This window comes from Pinus tabuliformis, chromosome 2_1, assembly GCF_031772625.1.
Source record: "Pinus tabuliformis cultivar Carrire ecotype Pingquan chromosome 2_1, CPIR1, whole genome shotgun sequence".
NCBI classification, from domain to species: domain Eukaryota; kingdom Viridiplantae; phylum Streptophyta; class Pinopsida; order Pinales; family Pinaceae; genus Pinus; species Pinus tabuliformis.
Window position 1 is genome coordinate 562,201,693 of NC_142299.1, and position 7,881 is coordinate 562,209,573.

Consider the following 7,881-nt stretch of genomic DNA (forward strand, 5'->3'; position numbering starts at 1 on the left):
GAAAGGTGGGTTGGTGATCGAGTTGTGTTTTCGGGTTTGCCTGAACGATGGCCTTGGGTCATTTGAAGGGCAGCCGGTTTTCGTCTTCACTCCATGCCCGCTCGGTAGCACATGAGCGGTAATGTGGGCCATGCTCATCCCCGTCCCTCTTTCCCATCCCAACGATAAGAATATTGAAAGTTTTTTCGGCGCTCCTTTAAGCCTTCATTGTTGCGGGTCCCAGATGGAAGCCCCAAAACTCAGTCGTTGCCTATGTCGCTATCATGCCTGTCGGTTGTTGCAAATAGAGAAATTTCATTGGGTTGGGTAGCCATTTGTGGCTCCATTGAAATTGGCTCGTCGTTATATTGTTCTCCTCCTCCCTATTTGGTGTGGAGGGTTTTGCTTTTCGTGTGAAAGGTAGGTTGGTAATTGAGTTGGTTTTTCGGGTTTGCCTCAAAAATGGCCTTGGGTCGTTTGTAGGGTGTCCGATTTTCATCTTCTCTCCATACCCACTCGATATCGCATGAGCGGTAATGTTGGCCATGCTTGTCCTTGGAGGCATATGTGAACAATTCCCCTTCTGCTCCAAGTTTTGGGAGTTGTATGGGTTGTTGTGCTGTGGCTCCTTGTGATGGCTAGCCTCTTCATTGTTCGACAGTTTATGGTGCTGGTGTCTTGTGCTTGTACTCTTTCCGTGTTGGCATTGTTGGTTGAGATGCATACATTTAAGAGGGACATGGAAGGGTTTTGTTTGTAAACCACCTACCCTACCTCTTGCTTGCTTTTTCCATCGGGCGATGTGAGGTGTTGTTCTCCTTGTTGTAAAGTCAAGGGTTGGCATTCCTTTCAAAGTGCACATCGTTCGTGGTTGCGTTGGCTTTGAGGTTTTGATAGATGTGTTGGCCCATATGTTTGATCGAGGGGTCGGCTTTTCCCTTGCATCTTGCCTGCGTGGCAGGCTTTTGCGGTTGGAAATGTTAAGTCACAACGTTTATGAGCATTTGTTGTTTCAATTGTGTATGCGCTTGTGGTCCAATGGGGAGGAGGCTTGCTACTACTATAGTCATCGATGGTGGGGGCTATTTGGAAGAAGGATTTCGAGGTGGAATGCTTCGACCTCCCTCCTTTGCATGGAGGTGGCCATAGGGGAAAGTTATTCACCGTCCGATCGGTAAAGCTGTGGGAAATCTCCTAGGTTGCCTGTACGTAGGGTGCGTGGGGTGCGGAGCTGCCCGATCCCTCCTCCTGTTCGGATATGTGTCCTTGTATTGTGTAGCGACCCTCTTGATTTGCATTTGCTTCCTTCCTTTGCCTTCACATCGTGGTTTTTGCAGGCGGTCAAGTGATCGAGGTCCACTGTCAGCTGGCACGGGTGGACTCCTAGGTGGCCTCGGCGCATGGCATGGAGGGTCGGGGGGAATTTCTGAGAAGAGGTTGTGGGCTCGGTTGGTCTTATTTGGAAGAAGGATTTCGAGGTGGAACGCTTCGACCTCCCTTCTTTGCATGGAGGTGGCCATAGGGGAAAATTATTCATCGTCCGATCAGTAAAGCTGTGGGAAATCTCCTAGGTTGCCTGTACGTAGGGTGCGTGGGGTGCGGGGCTGCCCGATCCCTCCTCCTGTTTGGATATGTGTCCTTGTATTGTGTGGCGACCCTCCTCTTGATTTGCATTTTCTTCCTTCCTTTGCCTTTGCATCGTGGTTGCCGCAGCGCTCAAGTGATCGAGGTCCACCGTCAGCTGGCGCGGGTGGACTCCTAGGTGGCCTCGGTGCGTGGCGTGGAGGGTCATGGGGAATTTCTGAGAAGAGGTTGTGGGCTCGGTTGGTATTATTTGGAAGAAGGATTTCGAGGTGGAACACTTTGACCTCCCTCCTTTGCGTGGAGGTGGCCGTAGGGGAAAATTATTCATCGTCCGGTCGGTAAAGCTGTGGGAAATCTCCTAGGTTGCCTGTATGTAGGGTGCGTGGGGTGCGGGGCTGCCCTATCCCTCCTCCTATTTGGATATGTGTCCTTGTATTGTGTGGCGACCCTCCTCTTGATTTTCATTTGCTTCCTTCCTTTTCCTTCGCATCGTGGTTGCCGCAGCAGTCAAGTGATCGAGGTCCACCGTTAGCTGGCGCGGGTGGACTCCTAGGTGGCCTCGGTGCGTGGCGTGGAGGGTCGGGGGGCATTTCTAAGAAGAGGTTGTGGGCTCGGTTGGTCTTATTTGGAAGAAGGATTGCGAGGTGGAACACTTCAACCTCCGTCCTTTGCGTGGAGGTGGCCATAGGGGAAAATTATTGATCGTCCGGTCGGTAAAACAATGGGAAATCCCCTAGGTTGCCTGTACGTAGGGTGCGTGGGGTGCGGGGCTGCCCGATCCCTCCTCCTGTTCGGATATGTGTCCTTGTATTGTGTAGCGACCCTCTTGATTTGCATTTGCTTCCTTCCTTTGCCTTCGCATCGTGGTTGCCGCAGCGGTCAAGTGATCGAGGTCCACCGTCAGCTGCCGCGGGTGGACCGCCTAGGTGGCCTCGGTGCGTGGCGTGGAGGGTCGGGGGGCATTTCTAAGAGAGGTTGTGGGCTCGGTTGGTCTTGTTGTTTTGTTTCCTTCCATTTCCTTTGCATTGAGGCTGCCGCAGGTGATCATGCGATTGAGGTCCATCGTTGCTGCTGCCCGGGTGGACTCCTAGGTGGCCTCTCTGTGGGGAGGGTTGGGGGGCACTTGTTGTTTCAATTGTGTATGCACTCGTGGTCCAATGGGGAGGAGGCTTGCTACTATAGTCATCGATGTTTGGGGCTATTTGGAAGAAGGATTTCGAGGTGGAACGCGTCGACCTCCCTCCTTTGCGTGGAGGTGGTCGTAGGGGAAAATTATTCATCGTCCGGTCGGTAAAGTTGTGGGAAATCCCCTAGTTGCCTGTACGTAGGGTGCGTGGGGTGCAGAGCTGCCCGATCCCTCCTCCTATTCGGATATGTGTCCTTGTATTGTGTAGCGATCCTCTTGATTTGCATTTGCTTCCTTCCTTTTCCTTTGCATCGTGGTTGACGCAGGTGGTCAAGTGATCGAGGTCCACCGTCAGCTGGCGCGGGTGGACTCCTAGGTGGCCTCGGTGCGTGGTGTGGAGGGTCGGGGAGCATTTCTAAGAGATGTTGTGGGCTCTGTTGGTATTGTTTTGTTTCCTTTCGTTTCCTCTTTGCATTGAGGCTGCCGCAGGCGATCATGCGATCGAGGTCCATCGTTGCTGCTACTTGGGTGGACTCCTAGGTGGCCCCTGCCCAGGGAGGGGAGGGGTGGGTTGGGGGGCATTTCTAAGGGAGGTTGCGGGCTCAGTTTGTCTTGTATGATTTCCTTCCCTTGCCTCTATGTCGAGGCTGCCGCAGGCAATCATCCGATCGAGGTCCACTGTTGCTGCTGTCCGGGTGGACTCCTAGGTGGCATCGGTGCGGGGCGGGGGGTGGCCTTGGTGCGTTGTGGCTCAGCAGGTCTGCCCATTTGTTTGCCATGTCCTTGGCATGTTGCGTGTGCTTCCTTCTTGGGATGCAAGAGGTGCAAGGCATAAAAGTTTTACATGATATTTTGATGTCTCTTTGACTTGATGGTGTTCAGGTTGGCTCTCGGTAAGAGAGTGCCCGAAATGCCCTTTGAAGTGGGAGGGTGCTACCTGGTTGATCCTGCCAGTAGTCATATGCTTGTCTCAAAGATTAAGCCATGCATGTCTAAGTATGAACTAATTTAGACTGTGAAACTGCGGATGGCTCATTAAATCAGTTATAGTTTTTTTATGGTACCATACTACTCGGATAACCGTAGTAATTCTAGAGCTAATACGTGCACCAAGTCCCAACTCTTTGGAAGGGATGCATTTTTTAGATAAAAGGTCGGCGCGGGCTTGCCCGCTTCTCCGGTGAATCATGATAACTCGACGGATCGCACAGCCAAAAAAGGCAGCATGCGTGCAAATTACCCAATCCTAACATGGGGAGGTAGTGACAATAAATAACAATACTGGGCTCATCGAGTCTGGTAATTGGAATGAGTACAATCTAAATCCCTTAACGAGGATCCATTGGAGGGCAAGTCTGGTGCCACAGCCGCGGTAATTCCAGCTCCAATAGCGTATATTTAAGTTGTTGCAGTTAAAAAGCTCATAGTTGGATCTTGGGTCGTAAGGGTCGGTCCGCCTACTCGGTGTGCACCTGCCCTTCCGTCCCTTTTGTCAGCGGCGTGCTCCTGGCCTTAATTGGCTGGGTCGCGGTTCCAGCGCTGTTACTTTGAAAAAATTAGAGTGCTCAAAGCAAGCTTATGCTCTGAATACATTAGCATGGAATAACGTGATAGGAGTCTGGTCCTATTGTGTTGGCCTTCGGGACCGGAGTAATGATTAATAGGGACTGTCGGGGGCATTCGTATTTCATTGTCAGAGGTGAAATTCTTGGATTTATGAAAGACGGACCACTGCAAAAGCATTTGCCAAGGATGTTTTCATTAATCAAGAACGAAATTTGGGGGCTCGAAGATGATCAGATACCGTCCTAGTCTCAAACATAAACGATGCCGACCAGGGATCGACGGATGTTGCTCTAAGGACTCCGCCAGCACCTTCTGAGAAATCGGAGTGTTTGGGTTCCAGGGGGAGTGTGGTCGCAACGCTGAAACTTAAAGGAATTGATGGAAGGGCACCAACAGGAGTGGAGCTTGCGGCTTAATTTGACTCAACACGGGGAAACTTACCTGGTCCAGACATAGTAAGGATTGATAGATTGAGAGCTCTTTCTTGATTCTATGGGTGGTGGTGCATGGCCGTTCTTAGTTGGTGGAGCGATTTGTCTGGTTAATTCTGATAACAAACGAGACCTCAACCTGCTAACTAGCTACGCGGAGGTTCCCCTTTGTGGCCAGCTTCCTAGAGGGACTATGGCTGTTTAGGCCATGGAAGTTTGAGGCAATAACAGGTCTGTGATGCCCTTAGATGTTCTGGGCTGCACGCGCGCTACACTAATGCAGCCAACGAGTTTTTATTCCTGGTTCGAGAGGATCGGGAAATCTTCTCAAATTGCATCGTGATGGGGATAGACCATTGCAATTATTGGTCTTCAACGAGGAATTCCTAGTAAGCGTGTGTCATCAACTCGTGTTGACTACGTCCCTACCCTTTGTACACACCGCCCGTTGCTCCTACCGATTGAATGATCCGGTGAAGTGTTCGGATTGCGTCGACGATGGTGGTTCACCACCGTCGACGTCGTGAGAAGTTCATTGAACCTTATCATTTAGAGGAAGGAGAAGTCGTAACAAGGTTACCGTAGGTGAACCTGCGGTAGGATCATTGATAGCAGGGGTTTTCTTTTTTGGTTCGGGTTGGTTGGGTGTCGATTGCAATGTGGGACTTTGTGGTGCGTCTCTAGGGGAGCAGGTTTGGTGTTTGGCAGGAACATCATTGGTTGCTTGTCTCGAGCTAACGCTTGCTTTTTTGTGTGTGCTTGCATGCCATGCTTGTGCTTGTCCCACCCATCCTTTGTTTTTCTCCCCCCCCAATGTGTTTCTGCACGGTGTTCGGAAGCCTGTTTCTTGGGAGACCTTCCGACGATCTGTTCGGTCGGGCATGGTTGCTGCAGAGTTGAGGTGCTTGGTAAAAATGATGGATAATTTCAAACTCATTCGTAGCGGTGGTGCTCGGGCTTTTGTTCGTTGGAAGGCATGGGCCAAGGGTGCGGGCTTCCATAGTTGGTTCTCTCGAAAAGGCGGTGGTGGTTCATGTGTTGCTTGGGTGATCTTTTTCGCTGGTGGTTGGGTCGAGGGATTGGTTGGGCACATGCCTGGTAGCTCAAATCTTCCGTGAGGCGAGATTGTCGGGGTGCGGTCAAGTATGGGATGGATGAAGAGCAGATCAACCCGTTGGGCTGGCCACCCTAGTCCCTCTCGACCGTTCCTCGACATGCCCTCGCGGAAGGGTTGGGTGTCCAGGGAATGAAAAACCCATCCCTCGGTCTGAGCTCCATCGAGATCGCAATTTTCCCCGTCAACGGGCATGAGGGTGGAAATCTTATCTTGTGCCTTTGTCATCGAGGGAATTCCTCGTCCTCTCATGAGCCACTCCCCTTCTGAGGGAAAAAGAAGTAGCGGGTTGTGTCTTTGTTCCTCCCTTTGGATTGTGGGTTTTTTGTGGGACTTGCGTCATTTCTTCATTTCGTGGTGTGCGCTTTGCGAACGTCCCTCTCTCTAGTGGCCTTGCACCGTCAATGTATTTGTGGCTCGCGGCTTTCTCCAGCGTTGAGTGTCGGCCCGTGACAACTCCTCTTTGGAGTTTGATTCTTTGACCCCCGTTGACTCTCTCGCTGGAAAGGTTTTCGGGTGTTTTGTACACGGAGGGGTGCAATAGCGGGGTGGGTTTGTGTTATGGGTAGCAGTCTATTTGTCGTTTGAAGCCTTGTGTCATTGGGTTGGGGGGGCTGTTTGCCTCTCAGTGACGTGCTCCAGACACTGGTCTCATCGTGGCCCTCGTCTTTTCTATTGGTCAATTTTTGGGTTGTGATTTATTTGCTTGGTTGTTTGCTATGTTGTAGAGCTAGAAAGGGTGTTGTGATGAATGCATGTGGGAGGGTGTGAAGAGGTGGGACGCTTTTTTGATTGGGTGCCTTGTTTGATTTCTTTTTGGTTAGCGGACATCTTGCTCGGCGCGCTGTTGAGCTTCTCTCTTTTCTTGGGATCTTTGTTTCTCTGGTGTTGTTTTTTTCCCTTCTTCCTTTTGCCCCTAGCCTTACGGAGGAGAGGTGGGATTGTTGTGGATTGGTGTTCGGGAAGGACGAAAAGCAGTACGAGTTCCCAGGGTGGCCACCCTAGTCCTTCTCGATCACCGTCCCCTGCAGTTCCCCCCTTTTTCCGAAGGCGCGGGGTTTGGGAAGCTTGTTCTCTGTTTGAGCCTCCCCTTGTGAGCCGGTAGCCACGTTTGATATCTCTTGCTTTCCTATTGTTTTCTTCCCTTCTTGCTTTTGGCCCCTTGGCTTTACGGAGAAAAGGTGGGATTGTTGTGGATTGGTGTTCAGGAAGGACGAAAAGCAGTGCGAGTTCCGAGGGTGGCCACCCTAGTCCTTCTCGATCATCGTCCCCTGCAGTTCCCCCCCTTTTTGCGAAGGCACGGGGGTGGGGAAGCTTGTTCCCTGTTTGAGCCTCCCCCTGTGAGCCGGTGGACGCGTTTGATATCTCTCTTTCTTTCATGTTGTTTTCTTCCCTTCTTTTGGCCCCTAGCTTTATGGAGAAAAGGTGGGATTGTTGTGGATTGGTGTTTGGGAAGGACGAAAAGCAGTGAGAGTTCCCAGGGTGGCCACCCTAGTCCTTCTCAATCGTTGTCCCCTGCAGTTCCCCACTTTTTGCAAAGGCACGGGGTTGGGGAAGCTTGTTCTCTGTTTGAAGCCTCCTCCCCTTATGAGCCGGTAGCCACGGTTGATATATCCCTTTCTCTCTTGTTGTTCTCTTCCCTTCTTCCTCGTGGCCCCTAGCTTTACGGAGAAAAGGTGGGATTGTTGTGGATTGGTGTTCCGGAAGGACGAAACACAGTGCGAGCTCCCAGGGTGGCCACCCTCATCCTTCTCGATCGTCGTCCCCTTCAATTCCCCCCTTTTGCCGAAGGCACAGGGGCTTGGGAGGCTTGTGCTTTGTTTGTGCTTTGTTTTCTACCCTGTTCTCTTCCTTTCGGTCCCTAGCTCTACGGAGAAAAGGGGGAATTGTTGTGGGCTGGTGTCGGGGAAGGGCTAAAAGCAGTGTGAGCTCCGGGGGTGGCCACCCTAGTCCTTCTCGATCGCTGTCCCACGCATTTCCCCCCTTTTTGCGAGGGCGTGGGGCTGGGGGGAGATTGTCCTCTGTTCGAGCCTCCCCCCGTGAGGGGGTTAGACACCTTTGTTTCTCTTTCTCTCATGCGT

The 7,881-nt window shown here is 51.7% G+C and overlaps 1 pseudogene; it reads left to right on the top strand.

Moving 5' to 3' along the window:
- The first annotated feature begins 3,623 nt into the window (after positions 1–3,623).
- On the top strand, positions 3,624–5,294 carry LOC149201632 (18S ribosomal RNA; annotated as a pseudogene).
- The last annotated feature ends 2,587 nt before the right edge of the window (positions 5,295–7,881 follow it).